Raw genomic sequence first — 12,706 nt, 5'->3', positions numbered from 1 at the left:
GTAGCAGCACTGTAGGGTTCACTTCTAACCTGTTGCCTGTGGGATCACTTATTTTTATTTATGGCATGTGACTTTCGCTTTTTGTCGTGCGCCGTACTGCCTTGCAGCTTCGAAAGTTTGACATCTCATTTTTATGGTTTGCCGGTTGCTGTTCCTGCTTTGCCCTCCTATACTTTAAATTGGTTGAGTGGGAGATATGCTGGGCAATGAGATTGCAGACTGTAGTTCAATACAATTCTGCTGCTGCTGCTGTGGTGCACCACACGTCATGGGTGCCCGATATCTGTTTCAGAATCTGTTTGAACGCTGTCCCATTTAGTATGGTGGTAAAACATCCTGAAGACAGGATCTAACCTCCACAAAACTGTTTGGTGGTCACTCCTACCAATAATATCTCAGACCAATGCACCCATTGCAGCTAAATTGCTGAGGATGAGTTCAAGTGGGTTTTCCCTCTTACTGGTTTCCTCACCACTTGCTGTAGACACAGGCTAGCAAGTCTCATGTTCTTTAGGACTTGGTCAGTTGAGTAAATAGTTCTGCTACTGAGACACTCTTAGTGAATGGAATTGGCCTGTGTCATGAGGGGAGTTACGGCTTTTCGTCTGGCTGAGAGAATCATATCTGCAAGACGTGTCTCCAGATTCAAAAACTGCAGGCTTGGGTTTTGGACCTCATCAGAGGTTACAATCACTGCAGAGCATCTGTGAAGCTGAGATCTATCAGCATAGCACGTTTAACAAAGTGGTCATGCAGACAGAGAGGGAACAGGTAACTGCTAGGCAGTCTAGCTGGATCAAGCAATTGCAAGACATAATATTCTTCTCACTGACTAAGTGTTTTTCCACTTTGGATACTGGTGGGAAGAATGGTTCATCAGGGAAGGATATCAAGGGTGATGTTAGCCTGATGTCAATGGTAAGGAAAACACGAGAATCCACTGTGAAGGATGTGATTACTGGATTTTTTTAAAATTGTCTGGCCAGGCTGAGTCAAGATAGCTTTATAAAAGGAGAGATCATGTTTTCTGAGGATGTTACTCACAGAATCTTTAAGGGAGAACTGGTGAATGTGGTTTGTTTGGATTTTCAGAAGGCTTTTGACAATTAAAGTGCACACACACTAAAATGGGTTAATGATTGGTTAGAGAGCGCATGACACAGACCAATTCCTTTGATAATAACCCATTATGGGTTATTCTCAAGTTGGCAGATTGTGATCAATGGCCTACTATAAGGGTCAGAACTTGGGCCCTGGCTTTTCACAACCTTTCTCAATTATTTGGATGCGGGTGCCGAATGCAACATTTCCAAGTCTGCAGAGTATACAAAATGTGGTGGGAGTATGAGCCATGAGGAGGCTAGAGAGAACCTTCATGTTGATTTAGTCAGGCTCAGTGAATAGGAAAGAATATGGCAGATGAAATACAATATGAGTATGTGTAAGATTATCTGCCTAGGTAGGAAGAATGGGGGAGTGCAGAGCATTTCTTGAATGGTGAGATTGGAATATGTTGATGTCTAAACAGATCTGGGTGTCCATGTTTATAAGTCAGCGTAGGGGCACAGCAAACTATTTGGTAGGCAAGTAACAATTTAGCCTTTCTTGCAGGAGGATTTGAGTAGAAGAGTAAATATATCTTACTTCAATAGTATAGACGATTGGTTTGATAGAGTATTGGCTGCAGTTCTGATTCCCTTGCCAAAGGAAAGATATACTTGTCATCGAGACATTGCAGCATACTAATTCCTAGCATGGGTGATATTCTCCTTCGGGGAGAGTTTGAGATGGTTGGAAGTGTATTCAGTGGAATGCTAAAAAGGATAAGCAAGGCATAAGCTGAGAAGATGTTTCCCTTAGCTGTGGTGTTCTGAACGGGCAATAACTCAGAATAAAAGACAAGGTTTCAGAATTGAAATGAGAGGAATGTCTTCACTCAGAAGGTGGTGAAACTTTGGAATTCTGTATTCTGGAGGAGGTCAGATGCTCAGTCATTAAGTAAGATCAAGTTAGAGATTGATAAATTTCACGTTCCTAGTAAGATCAAGAAAAATTTAGGATAACACAGGAATATGGTGTTGAAACAGATGATCAGGAATGATCAAAATGATAGAATCATCTCAAGGGGACGAATGGCCTGACTCTGCTCCTATATTTTTCAAGCTTCATCATTTGCTGTGGTGGGATCAAACCCACATCTTCAGAGATTTAGCCAGGGGCTTGGGATTACTAGTCCAGTAATGATAACTCCTCCATCATCTCTCCCTAAGTTGAAACTGCTTTGTGAAAATGCAAAATTTCATGGATACCACATCTTAAAGTTACCTTAAAAGTTGCTTTTAGTAATTTAGTCATAAACAAATCAAATGCAATGTTCATTTTGACCACATTCCTATGTGGATGTACCACCCTTATGAAACTGATTAATTATGTGATTTAAGTGCAGAATCATCATTCTTAGAATAGTAAGGAATCTAGGACTACTCTCCTTAAGTGCATTAAGGCTACCATTGCCTATTTAGCTAACATATAATATGGAAAACTTGAGTTTTACAGCAAAAGTAAAATGTACTCTGTATTGATTATATAACAGGAAGATAATCTTAAATCAAAATAATGTACTCACAGGAAACTAAAGAAACTCATTCCAGCATTTCAAACTAACTATATTTGATCAAACAGAATAATAACCTTTTAAATGACCTTTCCTTGGATTTGCATTTATTACTTTTTTCTCCCCAAAATTCCTTGCATCAGTTGATTAACAACTTAGAAGATTCCTTTAATGAGTGCAGAGTCATCATTCTTTCTTGAGCAGGTTATCATTTCTTGTCTCCCGCTTTCCTTCTGTGAATTTGTTTCAGGGGAATCACAAGTTCAGATTTAAACTAATAAATGAAATTAAGCTCTGGGTTCAATTTACAACAATGCAACAATCAAGTGGGTGTAAATCAAGTATGGACTTGCTTCAATATATCTTGTTCAGCGAATTTTTTGAAACTCAATCTTAAACACAAGCAAGAAGTCTCACTGGCTCTAAATGGGCATCTGTCTCAAACTGAGTCCTGCAAACTTAAGGCATCCTAAATGTTCAAAGGCTACAGAAACAGGATGCTAAAATAAAACAAAGAGTGTTTAATAATGCAGATTGCAGAAAGCGTTGTTTCTGTCTCAATTTATGTGCAAAATAAGCCAGTTGTCGTAAATATTGCAGCCTCAGTTAATTATGGATTCCCTACAATACTACCAAATCAAAATGTTATAGGTAGAATCTAATTTATTTCTGACCTGTTCTTATATTTATGAAAAAAATGTGTTTAATTTCAATTACTGCACACCTTACAGGCTGCCATTGTTATCCAAGCTCCATCAACTAAACATTGAACTGGGTGGCCTGAACTATACTTTCATGACAAAAGTTTCGAGTAAGAATGATGGGCCTCAAAGAAAGTGATGGTTAAAGCTGCTGGGACAAAGTAACTTCTCCAGTTCATGCATCCTTGATACTACCATGGGCTAGTATTTGTAAATTGGGTACAATATGTAAGCTTTGCCTAGTATTCTGAGTCAGATTTGTCATAATTCAGTGCAATACTGATGGAGTGTTGTGTTCTTGAAGATACTTTCTTCTGGATAATTCAATGGGCATGTATTTCATCTTCTCATGAGTAGAGACAAAAGAAACAATGCTACGTTTTGAAGAAGGGAACAGAGATTTCTTGTATGCCTGACAATACTATCTCTTAATCAATTTCTCCAAAATCAAGTTAACTAATAACTAAACTGACCTTTCATGCCTTACCATTCATAAACCAGTTGCTGATGCTACTTACAATAATCGCACCACTTTCCAAAAAAGAAGAGAAAACAATTTTTTGGCTTTGAATATTTTGCAACTTCCTGAAGACACAGAAAGCACTTTGTTTAAAATTCAACCTGTCCAAAGTATTATTACACAGAGCAAGTCTTCTGACTCAGAGGAAGGTACACTACCACTGTACAAAAAGGTGCCCGAAGCACAATTTAAAAGTGAATTCTTTGTTAATACAGCTTAATTGTATAAAATAAAGAAGTTTATAAGTTTGTTCATCGCATCAGGATTTCAATATGCAGCCAATTTAGAAGCTATTTAATGCATGCTGCATTAGCCATCTCCTTCTCCTGGATTCAAACTTAGTCTTTCAGATTGGAAAGTAGCAAACTTAGAAAGGAGGGAGGGAACAAATAGTAAAGGATAGGCGAGCCAGTTTTAGTGGGAAATTTATTAATGCTATTATTAGCAATTTGATAACAAGGCACATAGAAAATATGATCAGGCATAGTTAACATTGACTTATGAGAGGAACATGGCATTTGATAAATATGTTATTGTGGTTGTACCTACTGGTGTAGATAAGGAGGAACCAGTGGATGTAGTATATTTGGATTAAAAATATTAATTTGTGCAGCTTATTGAGGTTATTGCACAAAATTAAAGTTTGTGGGATTGGTGGTTATGTATCAGCAAGGAATAAAGATTCGCTGAAAGATGGCAGAGTGAGGTTTTAGAATAAGTAGGTCATTTTCACTATTCAAAAAGATGGTGTTCCAATTGAACTCATTATCTGGTCATTATCATATTGTTAATTTTTTGGATTTTGCTGTGGGCAAATTGTGTGCTCTGTTTCAGACAAGGCTATAGTGGCTACACTTTATAATTACATCATTGGCTGTAAATCACTTGGAGGCATCTGGTAATTGTGAACAACATTATATAAATATGCATTCCTTTTTTCTTTAACTTCACCTGCTGACACAATCATCATATCAATTCATTCCCTTTGCAACCTAAAAGTCCTTTGCTGTCCCTTAAGTATGCCCTATAGCTGTCTCCAGTAGTGAATACCAAAGATTTGTAATCCTTTGAGTGACTACATTTCTCCACTTCTCACCCCATATTCAGAGACTGTGATCTAGACTCACAAGGCAACAGGAACACCCTCCTGGAATCTAATTCTTAAGTCCCTCAAGAATTTCATATGTTCATTGACAGCATCTCCCAACCTTCTAAAGTTTATGGCTGATGCAATCAATCTCTCCAACTAAACAATTGTCTAATCCCAGGCATCAGTTGAGTAAATAAAAACTGAAAGAACTACAAACACTGTAAATCAGAAACAAAACAGAAGTTGCTGGAAAATCTCAGCAGATCTGGCAGCGTCCATGAAGATAAATCAGAAATAACGTTTCAGGTCCAACGACGCTTCATCAGAACAGTAAACTTTGGCTGCACTCTCTGCAAGCATAAGTATACATTTTTAAAACTAAACTGGCACATTGGAAGTTGAGGGGTGACCTGATGGATGTTTATAAAAGCATGAGGGGCCTAGATAAGGTGACTAGCAAAAGTCTTTTCCCTAGGGTAGGAGAATTCCAAACCAGAGGACATATTTTTACGGTGAAGGGAGAGGGAATTGAAGGGGATCTGAGAGGCAACTTTTTCACACAGAGGGTGGTTCGTATGTGGAATAAACTGCCAGAGGAAGTGGTAGGTGAAGTTGCAGTTAAAATATTTAAAAGATATTTGGACAGGTACACAAATAGGAAAGATTTAGAGGGATATGGGCCAAATGCAAGCAAATGGGACTAGTTCAGTTTAGGAAACTTAGTTGGCATGAACAAGTTGGACCAAAGGGTCTGTTTCTGTGCTGTATGACTCTCTGATTGTCTGACTCTTTAACTCTACCAGAAATGTACAGTATTCCAGCTCGTATATAATTGTACTAAGACTTTGTTGCTCTCATACTCCATCCATTTGTAGCAAACTAAAATGTCATTTGCTTTCCTAATTGTTTGCTCTACCTGTATGTTAATTTTCACTGACTCATGTACAAGTACCTCCAAGTCCTTCTGAATACAAGCATTTCTCAAATTCAGACCATGCAATGTTCTGTACTGAAATTGAACCTCTGAAGAGGAATATGAACCTCTGAGTTTTGGACTTAGTGGTAACAGTTTGTACTTTAGACCATAATTTGGCGATGCTGGTGTTGGACTGGGGTGTACAAAATTAAAAATCACACAACACCAGGTTATAGTCCAACAGGTTTATTTGTAAGCCACTAGCTTTCGGAGCACTGCTCCTTCATCGGGTTTATGAACCACCTGATGAAGGAGTGGCGCTCGGAAAGCTAGTGGTTCCAAATAAACCTGTTGGACAATAACCTGGTTTTGTGTGATTTTTAACTTTATACTTTAGACCAATGTACAACATGCATCCCATTTAGTAATGCAAGATACATATGTGTTGGGTACTGCAAGGATCCGCTATTTAAAATCAAATTTAAGTGGAGGTGGCTGATTGGCGCTGATCATATTTCAGTGAGAGACTCGAAGACAGAATGCCCTTCTCCTGCTCCAGTTCTAGAAATCCTTACGTTCTTAAATACTTCAAGATCATTATCATTTCAGGAACCTTTGACAGAGGCAAACTTTTGATGGAAAAGAGCATCATTGAACAAACCAAATGTAAGGTACAGAGTGAATTATTAATCTTTCACATGCACAGAATGTTCTATTTCATTTTACTGTATAGGAGTGTAAGAGGTTTTCTTTTCCCATATCACTAATAATATCAACATTCAACTGGAACATGACAGGGTACAGGACAAACAAAATCAAAAACCACCACCTGACCCCATCTCCTCTCAATCTCTCATCTCCTCACCAACTATCTAAATCCCCCAACCTCCTCTCCCTCTCTCCCCCATCATCCTCTCTCCCTCCCTCACTTCCTCAACCTCCTCTCCCTCTCCCTCACTTCCCAACCTCCTTTCCCTCTCCCTCACTTCCCCGATTTCCTCTCCTTCTTCCTCACTCCCCCATCCTCCTCTCTCCCTCCCTCACTTCCACAACCTCCTCTCCCCCTCCCTGACTTCTCTAACCTCCTCTCCTTCACTTGTCAAACTTCCTATCCCCTCTTCCTCACTTCTCCAACCTCCTATCTCCTCTCTCTCTCCCTCAAATATCCAAACTCCTATTCCCCACTCCCTCTCCTGCTGCTGGTTAAGAGAGCCGCGGGTCATCTTCGCTGGATGAAGGAGAAGAGCAGAAGACGTGAGAGGAATTGGCGCTAAACCTGATAACTCACTTCCAAAGCATTCGAGGCTGAGCTGTTAACCACAACAGAAATCCAATTCATTGAGTCTTGATGGTTAAATAAGCAGAAATTGCGTTCCTTAGGGAGAGGCCTTTAATGTGTTCATCCCAGGCCTGGGAGGATTCTGAAGTTACAATCTTGATCAGTTGAGGGATGCAATCTCCCGCGGTTAGGGGGGTGTTTTTTTGACTCCGAGCAGCTAATGTAAGTGAAGGACTGAAATGGCCCGCTGCATGGCTTTCATCGGAAATGCCATTTGACAAATTAAAAGCTTCCACCTCAGTCCTTCTAATAGTCAAGCAAAATAAAAAGTGGGATTTTAAGGAAGGGGAGCAGGGCCTTTGTCCTTGTTAGTTGGAAAAGCCACAACACAGCCCCACTGCTGAGGGAGATTGACTTGAGCCGGGAACGTGTTGGACAGTAATAAAGCGGGGGAGGGGAGGCGCTGGTTAGAGTAGTACCGTATATTTAAACATGATGTTAGCCCTTCATTGCTAATCTTATCGAAAGTAGTTTACAACCTTCATCACCTCTTGCCCCTCCCCCAGGAGACGGTCAGATCAGAGCAGCTCGAGTCTTTTATTTTGATTATTTTATTCATCATTACATAAGACTTTGCAGAGCCCACGACTCTCACCCCATTCTCCGGGGGGGATGAGCAAGCCAGCTGCTCGGCTCTCACTCCCAACCTCCCCAAACAGATGGCTGCGTTCGGAACCCAACCATCTGTCAGATCCTATGGTCCAGCTGGCGGGGAAGGGGGAAATCATTTGACTGCGGGAGGAGGGGACAAATGCAGGCGCCAGTGGAGTTGCCTAATCAACTTTCCCTGCGCTTCTATTCTGTTTGGAGGCAGTTGGCCATTGGCGAGGATGTGGAGCAGGATCGGGTTAGCCTTTCTGAAAGACGCTTGCAGCTCGTCGTTTAACAGTTTAAATAGGTCTTATTGCAACCTGCAATCTTTGCACCTCACAGCGCGATGCACAATGAGATGTTATACTTAATGTCCAGCCTGGCCTTTAGAACAATCTTTATTTTTTGAATACTGAGTACATTTAACTTCAGTTGCAAAAAACATGCCAATACTAACTACAAGTATGAACTTTAAGAACTGAAACTGCAAAAGTTACAGCTGTCCCGTCTGGATTTTGTAATTTATGTGTATATAGCGACAGGGATGTTAGCTCTGCTGCCTCACAGCGCCAGAGACCCGGGTTCAATTTCCGCCTCAGGCAACGGTCTGTGTGGAGTTTGCACATTCTCCCCGTGTCTGTGTGGGTTTCCTCCAAGTGCTCCGGTTTCCTCCCACAGTCCAAAAATGTGCAGGTTAGATGAATTGGCCCTGCTCAATTGGCCATTGTGTTAGGTGAAGGGGAATGGGTCTGGGTGGGTTGCTCCGGAGGATCGGTGTGGACTTGTTGGGCTGAAGGGCCTGTTTCTACACTGTAAGTAATCTAATCTCATAATACGTGAAAAGGCAGGAACGTGGAGTTGAGGATGATCAGATCAGCCATGATGTCATTGAATCTTGGGGCAGACTCTCTGGGTCAAATGGCCTCCTGCTGCCCTTATGTTTTATGGTCTTACATATAAAGCTGTCGCTTTGCACAGTAGGTTCCGGCCTGTTGACAATATGGGCTCTGAAATACCCATGGCAATTAAAATTCATTCTAGATTTGTTCTGGCAGGGGTCAAACGGGAAAGGGACTTACCAGTTGGGGAACTTGGCGCCTCATTTGTGCTCTACTCTCGAAAGCTGAGAGAGTTTCTGAATTCTCCTGGGAGCTGAGGCCTCGACCGTTTTGAGAGGCCACTCCACCTTAATCGCTCAGTGTTTGGTCGAAATTGCCCATTTTTGTCAGTTAAGTTATTTTCAGACGCCCCCATGCTGTGAGGAGTGCGTTACTCTTCCCTCCCACTGTTTTGTTGCAACAATCTCATCTCATTTTTCTGTTTAGTACGTTTCGATCCGCTGGAACCAGGTGCAGAATTTTAGCAGGTTGCTAGAAGAGGGACCGGTGAATGGCTCCGATGCCATCTATTGGTGGGTACTACCAGGCTGCCTTTGTCTAGAACAAAAATGCCCTTTTCATTCGCGCTCACGACCTTACTCTGCGGCTCCAAGGTCCTTTTCTCGAGTTTCTCGAAGTCTATTTCTTTTTTCTCCCCCGGGACTTTCTCGGTGTCACTCTGGAGTTGTCATCTCCCTCTCACCCTACCTCTCAGTCATCCTTCCAATAGCAATCTGCGTGCAGTCTTGCGCCTACACTCCCTTCCGAACTCCATCCGCGACCCTCTATATTTGAAACCGACACAGTTCTCACTCTCCTTAGCTTTCCCTTATATTCTTGTATTTCCAAGTCCATGCCTCGCGCTTATATTTTCTGCTGGTCTAATTTCGGAATCAATGTTTTCAACAGTTCACCATTCACTTCAATTTTAACCCCCCCCCCCCACCCCAAATTCACGCAGTATGTCCCTAATGAATTTCTCTCTGTATTTGTAGCTCAAGTTGTCTGAATTTCCAACATTCTGCAAGCCTTGTTTTTGCAAGTTTGTCTGAGTCAAGGAGTAAAACTGAATGGTGTGACCTTTGAAGCAGTAAAAATAATTTTCAATCTCCTTATACGCGAATTAATCACTCCGCATTTACCACAAGAATAAATCCGACCAAGTGATCTTCACTTTCAAACAAACTTCTGGCCACATTTCTCTCTCTCTCTCTCCCTCTCTATTCTCTTTGGCTTGGGCTACAAGTCGGGAACATTTGCAATCTATCCTTCCCATATTGTCAGCAATGCAAAACATCCTGTATTTGTATGCAACAAACGGTTAATAAGAAGCCACTGAACTTAATCCCGAAAAGGAGATTTCTTCAAGAACAAGTATGTCATTTTCCTCGTGTTACCTTAACTCTTAAAAAAAACACTGAATTTCTTTACCCCCAATAGCAATACTGAATTATAATTAAACGTCATTTATCTCAAATGCAGGCTTGCAGAAGACCATTTGAAAGTTTCCACGCCACTAATTTAATGCGAACGCCCGCGGTACTTTAGAATTGCTGTTTACCCACTTTGACAGGTTATTTCATTAATATATTGACTATATTTAACGAGAGTGAGCGGGATACAGAGAGGGAGAGAAAGACAGCAAAAGATAGACACAACTACAATTCTACTATCTTTGACAACGGATATCACAACCCAGCGGTTGTCTCAAATTCATTCATTTGTTATCATTCGTCATATTCAGCACTATGTGAGTTGACCCGCCCCAACGCTGTCCAAATAAAGAGAAATGTTAGGGCTCAGCGGGGATCTGTGGAAGAGCTTAACAACCAAACAATTATTTCATCAATTTTGTGTCCTGCTTCCAAAATCACCCCCGCCCCCCACAAATTTACAGAAAACAACTTGCCACACATATATACTTTCATCCAGATGGTCAATATTTTACAGCCAATAGTGTACCTGTTACATTTATGAACTGGAGCACAGCAAGGTCCCCTACACAGCAATAAACCAACCTGTGTGTTCATTTAACTGTTTGACACCAGTTGGTTAAGACACTGCGGAGAAGCCCCATTAACTACTTGATTTTAGATCCAGCTGAGAGGTGGGAAAGGACTTAGGTTGATGAATTAATTTATAAGAAAGCGTCTCCCACCTAGCAAAATTCTCCTTGTGCCGGTCTAAGAGTGACATCCTGCATTACATATTCAATCAAGTGGGTCTTTAAGCCACATCCTTCTCACTTGCAGTTCACAGCGCTCTGACTGACCCGAGATTAACATCTATTCACTTCGGGATTATGTTGTCTGCAGATTTATGGACATGATTCTATGTTGTGACTCAGACTGAGATATCGCAGCGCGTTTAAGAACCGTTATGTGAATTCAGTACGCGAGGCTCAATTGAATTTTGCTGAGTTCTGGCGTGAACATTTTTGGTATTTGGGTGTTTCAGGACCATGGACAGCGGTGCCCCTGTCCACGGTGCTGAAACGCTGTGCGAGAGAAACATTCAAAACACGGGGACTATGTAAAGAAGCCCGCTGCGTGGTAGGGTGAAAGAAGCAATAGGACGCACAAATAACTTACATTCCTAAATAAATCACACATTAGGCCAGCTCATGAAACTGGGAAATAAATTACCGGCCCTAAACAACCCAATGTTCGCTGAATTGAAAAAGACCTCTGTTTGTGGCGATGCGTGCAAGGAAGGATTCCTCTCTGGAATTTCACATGGCTCTGCAAGGCGTTACATGTGGGAATATTCATGGTTGAAGTATATGCTGGTTAATTAAGAGTGACAAAGAATATTAGCACAACAATTTCCCTGCACTGCGAGTGTACAGATCTGCAAGAGACCCAATTACTTTTGTAATCTGGACGGACACGACTGAGATGTCTACACCTCTTTGCAATGAGACCTGTTCACGGACGGAGACAGCACGCACGCACGCATCCATCAATAAGGTCTAAAGATAATTTCAGTCGTGTCGAATATCGAGACGAGGAGGGTTGGTGTACTTAAGTGGACGTTAGGTAAGTACATGCGGGAGAAACAAAAGGGGTATAGCTGAAAAGGTTTCTTTAAAAAAAGTAGGACGAGAGGAAACTCGTTTGCAGAACAGAGCACCAACGCGTTAGGTCGAATAATCTGTCTGTGTGCTATAAGTGCTATGGAAACCAGGATGACTGTTCCTCTAAAGGACAATTTGTTCACAGTGTTAGGCGACACTCTTGGGATACAGATGTCTCGGTCGTTTTGAAATGCAAATTCTCCCTTCCTAGCGCCACCACCCTCACCCCCACCATGCCACACGAATACACACGCACACCCCAACAACCCTGTAATGGAGAGCTACATCAACCTGGCTACATGGACCTGGTGTCAGATTCTATGAACTGGCGGCTCCCGGTTGATTCTACAGGAATTTGAGTTTGCATTCTAATTAACTGTAGGATTAACAAGAGGTCATTTCTGCCGTTAGGATTAAGGCTAAGAGTGGCCTCATGGTGTTACCTTTCAGATGGGAGTCAATAGAATTTACTTTAATCTCTTTAAAGATATAAAATTGCGCTTTTGCGCCTTGCAGGATGCCCGACATAATTAATATTTCCGTGTAGAGTTTCACAGGACACAGGTTTGACTCCGAATGAGGAAAACATAGACTTTAGAAGGGCCCAAATGATTTTACACAACCAATAAAATTTCAACCTTCAATTTAAAGACTTTCCAAGCAGCTAATCCAGTCAACGAATTTATTGTGAGCAGATCACCAGGCCTTCAACGTCTCAGCTGGCAGCCGCTATAGTTAGCCGCTGCATTCCTTATCTCAGTCTTGGTTCCATAGTCACCTCATCACACATGCATTTGTCTAATGCCCCATTGCTATGACTGTCACCGATGTAGAGCCAGCGGGAAGCTCTGAATGAGGAGACGGAAGACTAGAATCTCAAGAAGGCAAGTATGACTGACCGATGCCAACATACTGGGCTGCTTTGGCCGAGATGTGCTCATGGGTAATTTCAGTGCAACACTTTCCCCCTAGGTGACCCGG

The sequence above is a fragment of the Hemiscyllium ocellatum genome, chromosome 18 (assembly GCF_020745735.1).
Source record: "Hemiscyllium ocellatum isolate sHemOce1 chromosome 18, sHemOce1.pat.X.cur, whole genome shotgun sequence".
In the NCBI taxonomy this organism is placed as follows: domain Eukaryota; kingdom Metazoa; phylum Chordata; class Chondrichthyes; order Orectolobiformes; family Hemiscylliidae; genus Hemiscyllium; species Hemiscyllium ocellatum.
Note: the sequence above shows the minus strand (reverse complement) of the source record.